At 50.0% G+C, this 20,847-nt stretch overlaps 1 protein-coding gene across 1 annotated transcript in view; it reads right to left on the bottom strand.

Moving 5' to 3' along the window:
• Window positions 1–20,847, bottom strand: part of LOC143817459 (uncharacterized) — a 277,468-nt gene that overhangs the window by 124,748 nt on the left and 131,873 nt on the right. The gene's annotated exons all lie outside the window — the stretch shown is intronic.

Genomic DNA, 20,847 nt, shown 5'->3' with positions numbered 1-20,847 from the left:
ATCATCAGTAAAGGAACTGGACCAATGTCTTATACAGAGTGAATCCTCCCCCATAATCAGATACAATGCACATGTGTCCTCCATTCCCTTCTGCAGAGGTTGTACCCAGCTGCTGACACCGCTGGGACCGGCGACATTGGACTGGATGAAAGCAGCGTCTTGTGTCTTTCCATCCCAGTTTACCCAGCCTGCAGAAGACCAGATCTGCCCAGTTATGCACCGATAAACCCAGAGCTGCCCAATCGTAGAACAGTTATTCGGATTTTTTGTGGCATTTACACAATTATCTATTTCATGTACATAAATAACTCTGTTCTACAGCCAAATTGTGGTGTTACAAACAAATGATTCTTAAATTTGTTGTTTGGCTCTAATTTCACGATCCAGAGGAGGTTGTCATCACTACGGAAACATTGCATCGTTATCATTTCTTTTTCATTATTGCATTGTTAGTAGCTCGTCTGTTACATCATCTATTTAGTCTATTGAGCCTTCAGTCTTCTATCATCTTAGGGCGACCGATCAGAAAACCCCGGCTCAGCTCCGGTGACGTCATCCTAATTACAGCGGCATCACCTGCTGTTAGAAATGCTCTCTGTGTAAGGGTACCGTCACACAGTGCAATTTTGATCGCTACAACGGCACGATTCGTGACGTTCCAGCGATGCATTTACGATATCGCTGTGTCTGACACGCTACTGCGATCCGGATCCCCGCTGAGAATCGTACGTCGTAGCAGATCGTTTGAAACTTTCTTTCGTCGTCTAGTGTCCCGCTGTGGCGGCATGATTGCATTGTGTGACACAGGTTGTATACGATGTGCACACAGTAACCAACGGCTTCTACATCGCAAATACGTCATGAAATTATAGCTCCAGCGCCGTGTATTGCAACGTGTGACTGCAGTATACGACGCTGGAGCGATACTTATACGACGCTGCAACGTCACGAATCGTGCCGTCGTAGCGATGAAAATGGCACTGTGTGACGGTACCCTAAGGTATACAGCTTAGGATTGCTTAGCAAACGGACATGTTTCTATAGTTTTTTCAGATATACCTCATTCTTTCATTAACAAAACGGATACTTTTTGCTCCACTTGCGTAGAAGTCACTTTTGCGTCTAAAAGCTGACTACCATGATAAGGAAAGCCTACAACCTGTAGTTTGGCTGCAGAATAGGAGATTAGGACAAGAGTCGAGCTCCACATGTATGCTGCAATAGACGTGCATCACATCTCACCCAGTGGTTTCATGGGAAGAGGCAATCTAGGACTTTAGAGGTCCCAATGATCTGGAGAGAGCCAACCAATCACACTACTAATTGCTATTTCTGCATGGTGCACCCCATTAGGAAAGGAGTTTTAAGGAAGAAGAAGTGGACTTTACCGTATCCAAACCTTCCATCTGCTATATGCCCAATACCACACACAGAAGAACTGCCGGCTTCAAAAGCACCAACATTTTCAGTCGCGTCAAATGTGGTAGAACAGGGAGCTTGGTGTCATGAAGCATCTTCCTCTCACGACCCTGACATTCTGTCAGCGACCTCAACTGAACCACATCTTATAACACAAAGTCAACTGAACGATCTTGTTAGAGATTTGGATTTGCCCAAGAGTAAGGCTGAGCTCTTAGGTTCCCGGCTACAGCAGTAAGGCTGAGCTCTTAGGTTCCCGGCTACAGCAGTAAGGCTGAGCTCTTAGGTTCCCGGCTACAGCAGTAAGGCTGAGCTCTTAGGTTCCCGGCTACAGCAGTAAGGCTGAGCTCTTAGGTTCCCGGCTACAGCAGTAAGGCTGAGCTCTTAGGTTCCCGACTACAGCAGTAAGGCTGAGCTTTTAGGTTCCCGGCTACAGCAGTAAGGCTGAGCTTTTAGGTTCCCGGCTACAGCAGTAAGGCTGAGCTCTTAGGTTCCCGGCTACAGCAGTAAGGCTGAGCTTTTAGGTTCCCGGCTACAGCAGTAAGGCTGAGCTCTTAGGTTCCTGGCTACAGCAGTAAGGCTGAGCTTTTAGGTTCCCGGCTACAGCAGTAAGGCTGAGCTCTTAGGTTCCCGGCTACAGCAGTAAGGCTGAGCTTTTAGGTTCCCAGCTACAGCAGTAAGGCTGAGCTCTTAGGTTCCCGGCTACAGCAGTAAGGCTGAGCTCTTAGGTTCCCGGCTACAGCAGTAAGGCTGAGCTCTTAGGTTCCCGGCTACAGCAGTAAGGCTGAGCTCTTAGGTTCCCGGCTACAGCAGGAAGGCTGAGCTCTTAGGTTCCTGGCTACAGCACTAAGGCTGAGCTCTTAGGTTCCCGGGCTACTGCAGTGGAATCTCCTAGCGGGCGATGTTTGACTTCTTTGTTCCGAAACCACAAGAAAGATCTTGTCCAATACTTCTTCATGGAGGACGATCTTGTGGCATGCAACAACATCAACAGTTTAATGGAAGCTCTGAAGATAAGTCATAATCCAGAGGAATGAAGGCTCTTTATTGATTCGTCCAAAAACTGTCTTGCTGCATAATCGCAATACGCTACCTTCAATTCCAGTTGGTTATGCCAACCACATGAAAGATGCCTACGACAATATAAAGCAGCTGTTGAGGTACCTGAACTATGACCAACATTTGTGGCCCCTCTGTGGTGATTTAAAGGTGGTTGCCCTTTCACTTGGTCTCCAGGGTGGATACACAAAGGACTGCTGCTTTCAGTGTGAGTGGGATAGTCGTGTAAGAGAATATCACTACAATAAGAGAGCGGCGTCTCTGACATTCACGTCAGCCAGGAAAGAGTAAAAATCTCCTGCATCCAGCACTTGTTGGTAAGGTTTTGTTACCACCATTACATATCAAGTTGGGCCTAATGAAGAACTTGGTAAAGGCACTGGATAAAAATGCAAAAGCATCAAGTACAGGTGCTTCTCACAAAATTAGAATATCATCAAAAAGTTAATTTATTTCATTTGTTTAATACAAAAAGTGAATCTCATATGTTATATAGAGTCATTACAGAGTGATCTATTTCACATGTTTATTTCTGTTAATGTTGATGATTATGGCTTACAGCTAATGAAAACCTAAAAGTCATTATCTTAGTAACAGTAGCGTAGCTACAGGGTCCCGTCACATGTAGGGGCCCACCGAGTCATTGCCACTTTTTGATGAGGCAGAACACGGCACAGGAAGAGAGGAGGGAAATGCCGGCTCTGCAGCTGCTAGCGCAGTGGAGTCTCCCCCTGCAGTGTACGGTGCCGGCTTTACTGACCTGAGGAGCTTCTTCCAGGTTGCAGTTTGGTGCAGGCTCGGATTGGCTCAGGCACGCTGGGTCCTTGTGCCCACCGGGCATCCCTCTCAGACACTTCCTGGTCCTGCCTCACTGACTGCAGACTTGGTAAGTGGCATGTCATGGTCACTGGGGGGTGAATGTGAGAGAGGGGAGTATTGTGAGGGAGGGGCGACAGGGCATTCGGGGCTGAATGTGAGAGGATGGGGCTATGGTGGGGGCTGAGGTGGGTGAGGGGAAGCAGGGCACTGGGGGGTGAATGTGAGAGGATGGGGTATTGTGAGGGAGGGGCGACAGGGCACTGGGGGGATGGGAGAGGATGGGGATATTGTGGGGGCTCAGGTGGGTGAGGGAGGACAGAGCACTGGGGGGGTGAATGTGAGAGGATGGGGTATTGTGAGGGCTGAGTTGGGTGAGGGGTGACAGGGCACTGGGGGGTGAATGTGAGAGGATGGGGATATTGTGGGGGCTCAGGTGGGTGAGGGAGGACAGAGCACTGGGGGGAGAATGTGAGAGGATGGGGTATTGTGAGGGCTGAGTTGGGTGAGGGGTGACAGGGCACTGGGGGGTGAATATGAGAGGATGGGGTATTGTGAGGGCTGAGGTGGGTGAGGGGTGACAGGGCACTGGGGGTGAATGTGAGAGAGGGGGGTATTGTGAGGAAGTGGTGACAGGGCACTGGGGGGAGAATGTGAGAGGATGGGGGTATTGTGGGGTCTGAGGCTGGTGACGGGCAACAGGGCACTGATTATTATACTGCTTTGTTAGGAGGTTATATGCGCTCTATTACATGTAATAGTTGCTGTCTGGGGGGCTGGAGATGGGGAGGTCAGGGCTTTTGATACTTATCAGATGGGTCTTTTATGAGTATTAGTATAACAAGCCCCCATATAGTAACTACGAGCTGCATCACATTGAAAGGGATTCTGCTCCCCCCGGACGTGTATGACCTATTAATATGGGCATACAGGTAATAGAAATGTCACACCTGTCCTACCTGTCTGCCTCATTTTAATGGTGTGGATGCTGAGAAATGTTATACTCTGTCTTTATGCTAATGATTTCTTCCAGGCTCCGAGCGTGCGGTCACTGGGAGAAATCCCTGCCTCCTGCCCTCATTATAATACTACCCTCACTTTCCGATGCACGTCAGTTACAGCCCTGGAATCCTGCACCTGCACTCCCTCAGAGATACATACCTCATCCTCCCTTCTGTGGACACAGCATTCAGGCATCTTCTGCGCAGGCGCCGGTGATCTCCGATCCAGTGACCTCCGGTGTGCGCGCCAATAATGTGTTCTCCACACTTCCTCCCTGCATAGTCACCGCCATGTACACATGGTTCCTAGCAATGACTATGCAGGGAGGAAGTGGGGAGAGCATCTTATTGGCGCACACACCGGAAGTCACAGTGACTCGCCTACGCAGAGTGTTATGATCCCAGTGGCAGAGGATCTCTGATATTCCGGCAAGATAGCAAAAATATAAATACTGCTCTAGGGAGGTGGAGCTGGGCTAACCGCATACCTGATCCTGACACAAACAACTAAAAGTAGCCGGTGAACGTGCCTACGTTGGTTCTAGACGTCTCGAGCCAGCCGGAGAACTGACTACCCCTAGAGGGAAAAAATAAGACCTCGCTTGCCTCCAGAGAAATTGAACCCCAAAGATATAGAAAGCCCCCAACAAATAATAACGGTGAGGCAAGAGGAAAACACAAACGTAGAGATGAACTAGATTCAGCAAAGTGAGGCCCAATAGTCTAGATAGCAGAAAATAGATAGTGGACTATGCGGTTAGCAGAAAACCCTACAAAACACCCACGCTGAACATTCAAGAACCCCCACACCGACTGACGGTGTGGAGGGAGAATATCAGCCCCCTAGAGCTTCCAGCGAGTCAAAAATCAAATGTAAAGCAAGCTGGACAAAAACACTGAATAATGCAAACGATCCAAATTGTACAAAACAGACTTAGCTTTTCTTGCATGAGGCAGACTGAAAGGAATCCGGAGGAGACCAAATAGGTCTGGATACAACGATGCCAGGCAAGAGACTGAGTCCAGAGGAGGCTCAAATAGGAAACACCCGCTGCTTAACGACACAGCTGGAGCTCAGGCCTGCAACAAGACATACCTAACACAATACCGTTAGTGACCACCAGAGGGAGCCCAGAAACACAGTTCACAACAGTACCCCCCCCTTGAGGAGGGGTCACCGAACCCTCACCAAGACCCCCAGGGCGATCAGGATGAGCAGCGTGAAAGGCATGAACCAAATCAGCCGCATGAACATCAGAGGCGACAACCCAGGAATTATCCTCCTGACCATAGCCTTTCCACTTAACTAAATACTGGAGTTTCAGTCTAGAGATACGAGAATCCAGAATCTTCTCCACCACGTACTCCAACTCGCCCTCAACCAAAACCGGGGCAGGAGGCTCAACAGCAGGAACCATAGGCACCACGTACCGCCGCAACAAGGACCTATGGAACACATTATGAATAGCAAAAGACGCTGGAAGGTCCAAGCGAAAAGACACCGGGTTAACGATTTCCAAAATCTTATAAGGACCGATAAAGCGAGGCTTGAACTTAGGAGAGGAGACTTTCAAAGGAACATGCCGAGAAGACAACCAAACCAAATCCCCAACACGAAGTCGGGGACCCACACCGCGGCGGCGGTTGGCAAACCGCTGGGCCCTGTCTTGTGACAATTTCAAATTGTCCACCACATGGTTCCAAATCCGCTGCAACCTATCCACCACAGAATCAACCCCAGGACAGTCAGAAGGTTCAACCTGACCTGAGGAGAAACGAGGATGAAAACCAGAGTTGCAGAAAAAGGGTGAAACCAAGGTGGCAGAACTAGCCCGATTATTAAGGGCAAACTCGGCCAGTGGCAAAAAGGTAACCCAGTCGTCCTGATCAGCAGAAACAAAACATCTCAAATAAGTCTCTAACGTCTGATTAGTTCGCTCGGTCTGGCCATTAGTCTGAGGATGAAAAGCCGACGAAAAAGACAAATCAAAACCCATCTTAGCACAAAAGGATCGCCAGAATCTGGACACAAACTGGGATCCTCTGTCAGATACAATATTCTCAGGGATGCCATGCAAACGAACCACATTCTGAAAGAACAAAGGAACCAAATCAGAGGAGGAAGGCAACTTAGGCAAGGGCACCAAATGGACCATTTTAGAAAAACGATCGCACACCACCCAGATGACAGACATCTTCCGAGACACCGGAAGATCCGAAATGAAATCCATGGAAATGTGCGTCCAAGGCCTCTTCGGGATAGGCAAGGGCAAAAGCAACCCGCTGGCACGAGAACAGCAAGGCTTAGCCCGAGCACAAATCCCACAGGACTGCACAAAAGAACGCACATCCCGTGACAAGGAAGGCCACCAAAAGGACCTGGCCACCAAATCTCTGGTACCGAAAATCCCAGGATGTCCCGCCAACACCGAAGAATGAACCTCAGAAATAACTCTGTTGGTCCATCCATCAGGGACAAACAATCTCTCTGGTGGACAACGATCAGGCCTATCAGCCTGAAATTTTTGCAGCCCACGTCGCAAATCTGGGGAAATGGCAGACAAAATTACTCCCTCTCTGAGAATACCAGCCGGCTCAGAGACTCCCGGAGAATCAGGCACAAAACTCCTAGAAAGTGCATCAGCCTTCACGTTCTTCGAACCAGGCAGGTACGAGACCACAAAGTCAAAACGGGAGAAAAACAACGACCAACGGGCCTGTCTAGGATTCAGGCGCTTGGCAGACTCGAGGTAAATCAGATTTTTATGATCAGTCAAGACCACCACACGATGTCTAGCTCCCTCGAGCCAATGTCGCCACTCCTCAAATGCCCACTTCATGGCCAACAACTCCCGATTACCAACATCGTAGTTCCGCTCAGCAGGCGAAAATTTCCTTGAAAAGAAGGCGCATGGCTTCATCACGGAGCCATCAGAACTTTTTTGCGACAAAACAGCCCCTGCACCAATTTCAGAAGCATCAACTTCAACCTGGAAGGGAAGAGAGACATCCGGCTGGCACAAGACTGGCGCTGAAGTAAACCGACGCTTCAGCTCCCGAAAGGCCTCCACGGCCGCAGGAGACCAATTCGCAACATCAGAACCCTTCTTGGTCATATCCGTCAAAGGTTTAACCACGCTGGAGAAATTAGCGATAAAACGACGGTAAAAATTAGCAAAACCCAAGAACTTCTGCAGGCTCTTAACAGACGTGGGCTGAGTCCAGTCATGAATGGCACGGACCTTAACTGGGTCCATCTCCACAGTAGAAGGGGAAAAAATAAAGCCCAAAAAAGAAACCTTCTGTACCCCAAAGATACATTTTGAGCCCTTCACAAATAGAGCATTCTCCCACAAAACCTGAAACACCATCCTGACCTGGTTCACATGGGACTCCCAATCATCAGAAAAAAACAAAATATCATCCAGATAAATAATCATAAATTTATCCAGATATTTCCGGAAGATGTCGTGCATGAAGGACTGAAACACAGAAGGAGCATTAGATAATCCGAAAGGCATCACCAGGTACTCAAAATGACCCTCAGGCGTATTAAATGCCGTTTTCCATTCATCTCCCTTCTTTATGCGCACAAGGTTATACGCACCACGAAGATCTATCTTGGTGAACCAACTGGATCCCTTAATCCGAGCAAACAAATCAGACAACAATGGCAAAGGATACTGAAATTTAACAGTGATCTTATTCAGAAGACGATAATCAATACAAGGTCTCAGAGACCCGTCTTTCTTGCCCACAAAAAAGAATCCTGCACCAAGAGGGGACGAGGATGGGCGAATATGTCCCTTCTCCAAAGACTCCTTTATATAACTCCGCATCGCGGCATGCTCTGGCACAGATAAATTAAAGAGTCGTCCCTTAGGAAACTTACTACCAGGAATCAAATCTATAGCACAATCACAGTCCCTATGAGGAGGAAGGGCACTGGACCTGGCCTCATCAAATACATCCTGAAAGTCTGACAAAAACTCAGGGATCTCAGAAGGAGTAGAAGAAGCAATAGACACCAATGGAGAATCGCCATGAATCCCCTGACACCCCCAACTAGACACAGTCATAGCTTTCCAATCTAAAACTGGATTATGGGCCTGTAACCATGGCAGACCCAAAACAACAACATCATGCATTTTATGCAGTACCAAAAAACGAATCACCTCCTGATGTACAGGAGTCATGCACATGGTCACCTGCATCCAATACTGAGGTTTATTCTCTGCCAATGGCGTAGAATCAATTCCTCTAAGAGGAATAGGATTTTCCAAAGGCTCCAGGACAAAACCGCAGCGCTTGGCAAACGACAGATCCATCAGACTTAAAGCAGCACCAGAATCCACAAAAGCCATAACTGAGTAAGAAGATAATGAACAAATTAAAGTCACAGACAAAATAAACTTAGGCTGAAAAGTACCAATGGCGACAGGATTAACTTTTTTCTTTAAACGTTTAGAGCATGCTGAAATAACATGTGTTGAATCACCACAGTAGAAACACAACCCATTTTGACGTCTATGATTTTGTCGCTCGGCTCTGGTCAGAATTCTGTCACATTGCATAGAATCAGGTGACCGTTCAGACAGCACCGCCAAAGGATTATCAGATTTGTGCTCCCGCAAACGTCGATCAATTTGAATAGCCAGCGCCATGGAATCATTCAGACTTGTAGGAATGGAGAAACCCACCATCACATCTTTAATGGCTTCAGAAAGACCATTTCTGAAATTTGCGGCCAGTGCACACTCATTCCATTGAGTAAGCACGGACCATTTCCGAAATTTCTGACAATACACCTCAGCTTCGTCCTGACCCTGAGAGATAACCAGCAACATTTTTTCAGCCTGATTTTCAAGATTAGGCTCCTCATAAAGCAAGCCAAGTGCCAGAAAAAACGCATCAACATTCACCAATGCAGGATCTCCTGGCGCCAGAGAGAAGGCCCAATCCTGAGGGTCGCCGCGCAAGAAGGAAATAACAATCTTAACTTGCTGAGCGGAATCACCAGAGGAACGAGGTTTCAGAGACAGAAACAATTTACAATTATTCCTAAAATTCAGGAATTTAGATCTATCTCCAAAAAACGGCTCAGGAATAGGTATTTTTGGTTCAGACATAGGGCTATGGATAACAAAATCCTGAATGCTTTGCACCCTAGCAGCAAGCTGATCCACACTAGAAGTCAGAGTCTGGACATTCATGTCTGCAGCAGAGTTTCAGCCACTCAGAGAAAAAGGGGATGGAAGAAGCTAGGCAAACTGCAGCAAAAAAAAACAAAAAAAAAAACCCAGAACTTCTTTTTAATCCCGCTTCTGCGATGCATTAAACATTTTCATTTGGCCTGGCATTCTGTTATGATCCCAATGGCAGAGGATCTCTGATATTCTGGCAAGATAGCAAAAATGTAAATACTGCTCTAGGGAGGTGGAAACTGGGCTAACCGCATACCTGATCCTGACACAAACAACTAAAAGTAGCCGGTGAACGTGCCTACGTTGGTTCTAGACGTCTCGAGCCAGCCGGAGAACTGACTACCCCTAGAGGGAAAAAATAAGACCTCGCTTGCCTCCAGAGAAATTGAACCCCAAAGATATAGAAAGCCCCCAACAAATAATAACGGTGAGGCAAGAGGAAAACACAAACGTAGAGATGAACTAGATTCAGCAAAGTGAGGCCCAATAGTCTAGATAGCAGAAAATAGATAGTGGACTATGCGTTTAGCAGAAAACCCTACAAAACATCCACGCTGAACATTCAAGAACCCCCACACCGACTGACGGTGTGGAGGGAGAATATCAGCCCCCTAGAGCTTCCAGCGAGTCAAAAATCAAATGTAAAGCAAGCTGGACAAAAACACTGAATCATGCAAACGATCCAAATTGTACAAAACAGACTTAGCTTTTCTTGCATGAGGCAGACTGAAAGGAATCCGGAGGAGACCAAATAGGTCTGGATACAACGATTCCAGGAAAGAGACTGAGTCCAGAGGAGACTCAAATAGGAAACACCCGCTGCTTAACGACACAGCTGGAGCTCAGGCCTGCAACAAGACATGCCTAACACAATACCGTTAGTGACCACCAGAGGGAGCCCAGAAACACAGTTCACAACAGCAGAGGATCCCTGAATGAGGGAGGTACAGATTGTGGTGACTCACAGGGCACAGGATTCCAGCACCATAACTGACACACATGGGAGGGGGTAGTATTACAATGAGGACAGGAGACTGGGATTTCTTACAGCACCGCCCACCCCAGAGCCTGGAAGAAATCATTAGCATAAGGAAAGAATATAACATTTCTCAGCAAAAAGACCGTTAATATGAGGCAGACAGGTAGGACCAGTGTGACATTTCTATCACCTGTATGCCCATATTAACAGGTCATATATGTCTCGGAGGGTGATAGATTTACTTTAAAGCACCACTCCAGCATTTTTTTTTATTTCACTGCTGCAGTGGTGCCTTAAAATCCAAGACCTCTACCGACTGCCTGACACTCACCTTCCGGCATTTTCATCTGTTTTTGCCTCCGTTCGGCTTCGTCTCCTGCAGTTTGTGACCTGTCCGAGGCTCCAGTGTTTCATGGAGCGGCGCAGAGGTCACTAATCAGTGTGAGTCTATGAGAGCGTCGTTCTGGCCTCTTTCTCACCTCGTTCTCGCGTTGTTCTGGCTCTCATAGTCTTACATTGAGCGTTTGTGACGTAGCTTCCAACGTCTGGCCAGTCAGAAGCTGTGCTCACAAGTTTAAGCTGTGGGACTGGAGCGGTGCCAAAAAATGGTGAATATGCTGGAGGATGAGTATATGACTGGGGCAGGGGGCTTGCGTTTAATGCACCACTCCAGCAGTGAAAAAACCCTGCTGGAGTGGTGCTTTAATAATAAACAATTTATTATTATAGAGTTAATATATACATAGAGTCACTTTATGTGCCAAATCATGGCAGGGAGCGCCTGCTGCATGAGCCCCCAATATCACTGGCGTCATCAGGTGGTCATGGTCCCCATGTTTGCTATGTGCCTGTGTTCACTAGAAAGGTTTGGTTTCCCTCAATAGAAGAGCGTTGAGAGAAGCCGAAAGAGTCGTCACACGACTGTCTGCTGACATCAGCGATGCTGGGGCCATTGTTACTGGACATGGGGGGACTCACATTACTACATGCTAAGTGGGCACTTAAGCATTATTGTTATGGGGGCACTCAGAGTATTGTCACCATCAAGGTTTCATTTGGGGTATTATTACATTTTAGGGACAAAATGTGGAGGGCACTAGCACAGGGCATTAATGTTTACTAGGGGGAAAGTTTTACTATCTAGAGAGCACAAAGCTGGCATTTTTACTATGTAAAGGGCACAGTGGTGGCAGTTTTATGTGGGGTGGTAAGAGGAGCCGTTATTGTACCACACAGCAGGACACATACGGCAGCAGCGGCTCAGTATTGGGGTATCAGGGGCAGTAATAGGGACACATACGGCAGTAGAGGCTCAGTATTGGGGTATCAGTAGCAGTAATAAGGACACATACGGCAGCAGCGGCTCAGTATTGGGGTATCAGGTGCAGTAATAGGGACACATACGGCAGCAGTGGCTCAGTATTGGGGTATCAGGGGCAGTAATAGGGTCACATACGGCAGCAGTGGCTCAGTATTGGGGTATCAGGTGCAGTAATAGGGACACATACGGCAGCAGCGGCTCAGTATTGGGGTATCAGGGGCAGTAATAAGGACACATACGGCAGCAGCGGCTCAGTATTGGGGTATCAGGTGCAGTAATAGGGACACATACGGCAGCAGCGGCTCAGTATTGGGGTATCAGGGGCAGTAATAGGGTCAAATACGGCAGCAGTGGCTCAGTATTGGGGTATCAGGGGCAGTAATAGGGACACATACGGCAGCAGCGGCTCAGTATTGGGGTATCAGGTGCAGTAATAGGGACACATACGGCAGCAGCGGCTCAGTATTGGGGTATCAGGGGCAGTAATAGGGACACATACGGCAGCAGCAGCTCAGTATTGGGGTATCAGGGGCAGTAATAGGGACACATACGGCAGCAGCGGCTCAGTATTGGGGTATCAGGGGCAGTAATAGGGACACATACGGCAGCAACGGCTCAGTATTGGGGTATCAGGTGCAGTTATAGGGACACATACGGCAGCAGCGGCTCAGTATTGGGGTATCAGGTGCAGTAATAGGGACACATACGGCAGCAGAGGCTCAGTATTGGGGTATCGGGGGCAGTAATAGGGACACATACGGCAGCAGCGGCTCAGTATTGGGGTATCAGGTGCAGTAATAGGGACACATACGGCAGCAGCGGCTCAGTATTGGGGTATCAGGGGCAGTAATAGGGACACATACGGCAGCAGCAGCTCAGTATTGGGGTATCAGGGGCAGTAATAGGGACACATACGGCAGCAGCGGCTCAGTATTGGGGTATCAGGGGCAGTAATAGGGACACATACGGCAGCAGCGGCTCAGTATTGGGGTATCAGGGGCAGTAATAGGGACACATACAACAGCAGCGGCTCAGTATTGGGGTATCAGGTTCAGTAATAGGGACACATACGGCAGCAGTGGCTCAGTATTGGGGTATCAGGGGCAGTAATAGGGACACATACGGCAGCAGTGGCTCAGTATTGGGGTATCAGGTGCAGTAATAGGGACACATATGGCAGCAGCGGCTCAGTATTGGGGTATCAGGTGCAGTAATAGGGACACATACGGCAGCAGCGGCTCAGTATTGGGGTATCAGGGGCAGTAATATGGAGACATATGGCAGCAGCGGTTCAGTATTGGGGTATCAGGTGCAGTAATAGGGACACATACGGCAGCAGTGGCTCAGCATTGGGGTATGAGGTGCAGTAATAGGGACACATACGGCAGCAGCGGCTCAGTATTGGGGTATCAGGTGCAGTAATAGGGACACATACGGCAGCAGCGGCTCAGTATTGGGGTATCAGGTGCAGTAATAGGGACACATACAGCAGCAGAGGCTCAGTATTGGGGTATCAGGGGCAGTATTAGGGACACATACGGCAGCAGCGGTTCAGTATTGGGGTATCAGGTGCAGTAATAGGGACACATACGGCAGCAGCGGCTCAGTATTGGGGTATCAGGGGCAGTAATAGGGACACATATGGCAGCAGTGGCTCAGTATTGGGGTATCAGGGGCAGTAATAAGGACACATACGGCAGCAGCGGCTCAGTATTGGGGTATCAGGTGCAGTAATAGGGACACATACGGCAGCAGTGGCTCAGTATTGGGGTATCAGGTGCAGTAATAGGGACACATACGGCAGCAGCGGCTCAGTATTGGGGTATCAGGGGCAGTAATAGGGACACATACGGCAGCAGCGGCTCAGTATTGGGGTATCAGGTGTAGTAATAGGGACACATACGGCAGCAGAGGCTCAGTATTGGGGTATCAGGGGCAGTAATAGGGACACATACGGCAGCAGCGGCTCAGTATTGGGGTATCAGGTGCAGCAATAGGGACACATATGGCAGCAGCGGCTCAGTATTGGGGTATCAGGTGCAGTAATAGGGACACATACGGCAGCAGCGGCTCAGTATTGGGGTATCAGGTGCAGTAATAGGGACACATACGGCAGCAGCGGCTCAGTATTGGGGTGTTAGGTACAGTAATAGGGACACATATGGCAGCAGCGGCTCAGTATTGGGGTAGCAGGTGCAGTAATAGGGACACATACGGCAGCAGCACTCAGTATTGGGGTATCAGGTGCAGTAATAGGGTCACATACGGCAGCAGCGGCTCAGTATTGGGGTACCAGGTGCAGTAATAGGGACACATACGGCAGCAGCGGCTCAGTATTGGGGTATCAGGGGCAGTAATAGGGACACATACGGCAGCAGCGGCTCAGTATTGGGGTATCAGGTGCAGCAATAGGGACACATACGGCAGCAGTGGCTCAGTATTGGGGTATCAGGTGCAGTAATAGGGTCACATATGGCAGCAGCGGCTCAGTATTGGGGTATCAGGGGCAGTAATAGGGACACATACGGCAGCAGCGGCTCAGTATTGGGGTACCAGGTGCAGTAATAGGGACACATACGGCAGTAGAGGCTCAGTATTGGGCTATCAGGGGCAGTAATAGGGACACATACGGCAGCAGCGGCTCAGTATTGGGGTATCAGGTGCAGTAATAGGGTCACATACGGCAGCAGAGGCTCAGTATTGGGGTATCAGGTGCAGTAATAGGGTCACATACGGCAGCAGCGGCTCAGTATTGGGGTATCAGGTGCAGTAATAGGGACACATACGGCAGCAGAGGCTCAGTATTGGGGTATCAGGGGCAGTAATAGGGAAACATACGGCAGCAGCGGCTCAGTATTGGGGTATCAGGTGCAGTAATAGGGACAAATATGGCAGCAGCGGCTCAGTATTGGGGTATCAGGGGCAGTAATAGGGACACATACGGCAGCAGCGGCTCAGTATTGGGGTATCAGGTGCAGTAATAGGGACACATACGGCAGCAGTGGCTCAGTATTGGGGTATCAGGTGCAGTAATAGGGACACATACGGCAGCAGCGGCTCAGTATTGGGGTATCAGGTGCAGTAATAGGGTCACATACGGCAGCAGCGGCTCAGTATTGGGGTATCAGGTGCAGTAATTGGGACACATACGGCAGCAGAGGCTCAGTATTGGGGTATCAGGTGCAGTAATAGGGACACATACGGCAGCAGAGGCTCAGTATTGGGCTATCAGGGGCAGTAATAGGGTCACATACGGCAGCAGCGGCTCAGTATTGGGGTATCAGGTGCAGTAATTGGGACACATACGGCAGCAGAGGCTCAGTATTGGGGTATCAGGTGCAGTAATAGGGTCACATACGGCAGCAGAGGCTCAGTATTGGGGTATCAGGGGCAGTAATAGGGACACATACGGCAGCAGAGGCTCAGTATTGGGGTATCAGGAGCAGTAATAGGGACACATACGGCAGCAGCGGCTCAGTATTGGGGTATCAGGGGCAGTAATAGGGTCACATACGGCAGCAGCGACTCAGTATTGGGGTATCAGGTGTAGTAATAAGGACACATACGGCAGCAGCGGCTCAGTATTGGGGTATCAGGGGCAGTAATAGGGACACATACGGCAGCAGCGGCTCAGTATTGGGGTATCAGGTGCAGTAATAGGGACACATAAGGCAGCAGCGGCTCAGTATTGGGGTATCAGGTGCAGTAATAAGGACACATACGGCAGCAGCGGCTCAGTATTGGGGTATCAGGGGCAGTAATAGGGACACATACGGCAGCAGGGGCTCAGTATTGGGGTATCAGGTGCAGTAATAGGGACACATACGGCAGCAGGGGCTCAGTATTGGGGTATCAGGTGCAGTAATAGGGACACATACGGCAGCAGCGGCTCAGTATTGGGGTATCAGGTGCAGTAATAGGGACACATACGGCAGCAGCGGCTCAGTATTGGGGTATCAGGTGCAGTAATAGGGACACATACGGCAGCAGGGGCTCAGTATTGGGGTATCAGGGGCAGTAATAGGGACACATACGGCAGCAGGGGCTCAGTATTGGGGTATCAGGTGCAGTAATAGGGACACATACGGCAGCAGGGGCTCAGTATTGGGGTATCAGGTGCAGTAATAGGGACACATACGGCAGCAGCGGCTCAGTATTGGGGTATCAGGTGCAGTAATAAGGACACATACGGCAGCAGCGGCTCAGTATTGGGGTATCAGGGGCAGTAATAGGGACACATACGGCAGCAGGGGCTCAGTATTGGGGTATCAGGTGCAGTAATAGGGACACATACGGCAGCAGGGGCTCAGTATTGGGGTATCAGGTGCAGTAATAGGGACACATACGGCAGCAGCGGCTCAGTATTGGGGTATCAGGTGCAGTAATAGGGACACATACGGCAGCAGCGGCTCAGTATTGGGGTATCAGGTGCAGTAATAGGGACACATACGGCAGCAGGGGCTCAGTATTGGGGTATCAGGGGCAGTAATAGGGACACATACGGCAGCAGGGGCTCAGTATTGGGGTATCAGGTGCAGTAATAGGGACACATACGGCAGCAGCGGCTCAGTATTGGGGTATCAGGTGCAGTAATAGGGTCACATACGGCAGCAGAGGCTCAGTATTGGGGTATCAGGTGCAGTAATAGGGTCACATACGGCAGCAGAGGCTCAGTATTGGGGTATCAGGGGCAGTAATAGGGACACATACGGCAGCAGCGGCTCAGTATTGGGGTATCAGGGGCAGTAATAGGGACACATACGGCAGTAGAGGCTCAGTATTGGGCTATCAGGGGCAGTAATAGGGACACATACGGCAGCAGCGGCTCAGTATTGGGGTATCAGGGGCAGTAATAGGGACACATACGGCAGCAGCGGCTTAGTATTGGGGTATCAGGGGCAGTAATAAGGACACATACGGCAGCAGCGGCTCAATATTGGGGTATCAGGTGCAGTAATAAGGACACATACGGCAGCAGAGGCTCAGTATTGGGGTATCAGGGGCAGTAATAGGGACACATACAGCAGCAGAGGCTCAGTATTGGGGTATCAGGGGCAGTAATAGGGACACATACGGCAGCAGCGGCTCAGTATTGGGGTATCAGGTGCAGTAATAAGGACACATACGGCAGTAGAGGCTCAGTATTGGGGTATGAGGTGCAGTAATAGGGACACATACGGCAGCAGCGGCTCAGTATTGGGGTATCGGGCAGTAATAGGGTCACATACGGCAGCAGCGGCTCAGTATTGGGGTATCAGGGGCAGTAATAGGGACACATACGGCAGCAGCGGCTCAGTATTGGGGTATCAGGGGCAGTAATAGGGACACATACGGCAGCAGCGGCTCAGTATTGGGGTATCAGGGGCAGTAATAGGGACACATACGGCAGCATCGGCTCAGTATTGGGGTATCAGGTGCAGTAATAGGGACACATACGGCAGCAGCGGCTCAGTATCGGGGTATCAGGTGCAGTAATAGGGACACATACGGCAGCATCGGCTCAGTATTGGGGTATCAGGTGCAGTAATAGGGACACATACGGCAGCAGTGGCTCAGTATTGGGGTATCAGGTGCAGTAATAAGGACACATACGGCAGCAGCGGCTCAGTATCAGGGTATCAGGTGCAGTAATAGGGACACATATGGCAGCAGCGGCTCAGTATTGGGGTATCAGGTACAGTAATAGGGACACATATGGCAGCAGCGGCTCAGTATTGGGGTATCAGGTGCAGTAATAGGGACACATACGGCAGCAGAGGCTCAGTATTGGGGAATCAGGTGCAGTAATAGGGACACATACGGCAGTAGAGGCTCAGTATTGGGGTATCAGGGGCAGTAATAGGGTCACATATGGCAGCAGCGGCTCAGTATTGGGGTATCAGGGGCAGTAATAGGGACACATACGGCAGCAGCGGCTCAGTATTGGGGTATCAGGTGCAGTAATAGGGTTACATACCTCAGCAGAGGCTCAGTATTGGGGTATCAGGGGCAGTAATAGGGACACATACGGCAGCAGCGGCTCAGTATTGGGGTATCAGGTGCAGTAATAGGGACACATACGGCAGCAGGGGCTCAGTATTGAGGTATCAGGGGCAGTAATAGGGACACATACGGCAGCAGAGGCTCAGTATTGGGGTATCAGGTGCAGTAATAGGGACACATACGGCAGCAGCGGCTCAGTATTGGGGTATCAGGCTGTAATAGGGACACATACGGCAGCAGCGGCTCAGTATTGGGGTATCAGGGGCAGTAATAGGGACACATACAGCAGCAGCAGCTCAGTATTGGGGTATCAGGTGCAGTAATATGGACACATACGGCAGCAGCGGCTCAGTATTGGGGTATCAGGCTGTAATAGGGACACATACGGCAGCAGCGGCTCAGTATTGGGGTATCAGGGGCAGTAATAGGGACACATACAGCAGCAGAGGCTCAGTATTGGGGTATCAGGGGCAGTAATAGGGACACATACGGCAGCAGTGGCTCAGTATTGGGGTATCAGGGGCAGTAATAGGGACACATACGGCAGCAGCGGCTCAGTATTGGGGTATCAGGGGCAGTAATATGGAGACATACGGCAGCAGCGGTTCAGTATTGGGGTATCAGGTGCAGTAATAGGGACACATACGGCAGCAGTGGCTCAGTATTGGGGTATCAGGTGCAGTAATAGGGACACATACGGCAGCAGAGGCTCAGTATTGGGGTATCAGGGGCAGTAATAGGGACACATACGGCAGCAGTGGCTCAGTATTGGGGTATCAGGGGCAGTAATATGGAGACATACGGCAGCAGTGGCTCAGAATTGGGGTATCAGGTGCAGTAATAGGGACACATACGGCAGCAGTGGCTCAGTATTGGGGTATCGGGGGCAGTATTAGGGACACATACGGCAGCAGCGGTTCAGTATTGGGGTATCAGGTGCAGTAATAGGGACACATACGGCAGCAGCGGCTCAGTATTGGGGTATCAGGGGCAGTAATAGGGACACATATGGCAGCAGTGGCTCAGTATTGGGGTATCAGGGGCAGTAATATGGACACATACGGCAGCAGCGGCTCAGTATTGGGGTATCAGGTGTAGTAATAGGGACACATACGGCAGCAGAGGCTCAGTATTGGGGTATCAGGGGCAGTAATAGGGACACATACGGCAGCAGCGGCTCAGTATTGGGGTATCAGGTGCAGCAATAGGGACACATATGGCAGCAGCGGCTCAGTATTGGGGTATCAGGTGCAGTAATAGGGACACATACGGCAGCAGCGGCTCAGTATTGGGGTATCAGGTGCAGTAATAGGGACACATACGGCAGCAGCGGCTCAGTATTGGGGTATCAGGGGCAGTAATAGGGACACATACGGCAGCAGAGGCTCAGTATTGGGGTATCAGGGGCAGTAATAGGGACACATACGGCAGCAGAGGCTCAGTATTGGGGTATCAGGGGCAGTAATAGGGACACATACGGCAGCAGTGGCTCACTATTGGGGTATCAGGGGCAGTAATAGTGACACATAAGGCAGCAGCGGCTCAGTATTGGGGTATCAGGGGCAGTAATAGGGACACATACGGCAGCAGCGGCTCAGTATTGGGGTATCAGGGGCAGTAATAGTGACACATAAGGCAGCAGTGGCTCAGTATTGGGGTATCAGGTGCAGTAATAGGGACACATACGGCAGCAGTGGCTCAGTATTGGGCTATCAGGTGCAGTAATAGGGACACATACGACAGCAGCGGCTCAGTATTGGGGTATCAGGGGCAGTAATAGGGACACATACGGCAGCAGCGGCTCAGTATCGGGGTATCAGGTGCAGTAATAGGGACACATACGGCAGCAGCGGCTCAGTATTGGGGTATCAGGGGCAGTAATAGGGACACATACGGCAGCAGCGGCTCAGTATTGGGGTATCCGGTGCAGTAATAGGGACACATACGGCAGCAGCGGTTCAGTATTGGGGTATCAGGTGCAGTAATAGGGACACATACGGCAGCAGCGGCTCAGTATTGGGGTATCAGGTGCAGTAATAGGGACACATAAGGCAGCAGCGGCTCAGTATTGGGGTATCAGGGGCAGTAATAGTGACACATAAGGCAGCAGTGGCTCAGTATTGGGGTATCAGGTGCAGTAATAGGGACACATACGGCAGCAGTGGCTCAGTATTGGGCTATCAGGTGCAGTAATAGGGACACATACGACAGCAGCGGCTCAGTATTGGGGTATCAGGTGCAGTAATAGGGTCACATACGGCAGCAGCGGCTCAGTATTGGGGTATCAGGGGCAGTAATAGGGACACATACGGCAGCAGCGGCTCAGTATTGGGGTATCAGGTGCAGTAATAAGGACACATACGGCAGCAGCGGCTCAGTATTGGGGTATCAGGGGCAGTAATACTAATAGGGACACATACAGCAGCAGCGGCTCAGTATTGGGGTATCAGGGGCAGTAATAGGGACACATACGGCAGTAGAGGCTCAGTATTGGGGTATCAGGGGCAGTAATAGGGACACATACGGCAGTAGAGGCTCAGTATTGAGGTATCAGGCAGTAATAGGGACACATACGACAGCAGCGGCTCAGTATTGGGGTATCAGGTGCAGTAATAGGGACACATACGGCAGCAGCGTCTCAGTATTGGGGTATCAGGGGCAGTAATACTAATAGGGACACATACAGCAGCAGCGGCTCAGTATTGGGGTATCAGGGGCAGTAATAGGGACACATACGGCAGTAGAGGCTCAGTATTGGGGTATCAGGTGCAGTAATAGGGACACATACGGCAGCAGCGGCTCAGTATTGGGGTATCAGGGGCAGTAATAGGGACACATACGGCAGTAGAGGCTCAGTATTGGGGTATCAGGTGCAGTAATAGGGACACATACGGCAGCAGCGGCTCAGTATTGGGGTATCAGGTGCAGTAATAGGGACACATACGGCAGCAGCGGCTCAGTATTGGGGTATCAGGTGCAGTAATAGGGACACATACGGCAGTAGAGGCTCAGTATTGGGCTATCAGGGGCAGTAATAGGGACACATACGGCAGCAGCGGCTCAGTA

Source organism: Ranitomeya variabilis, chromosome 3 (assembly GCF_051348905.1).
Source record: "Ranitomeya variabilis isolate aRanVar5 chromosome 3, aRanVar5.hap1, whole genome shotgun sequence".
In the NCBI taxonomy this organism is placed as follows: domain Eukaryota; kingdom Metazoa; phylum Chordata; class Amphibia; order Anura; family Dendrobatidae; genus Ranitomeya; species Ranitomeya variabilis.
The sequence above is the reverse complement of the archived record's forward strand: the minus strand, read 5'-3'. Positions and strand labels throughout refer to the sequence as shown.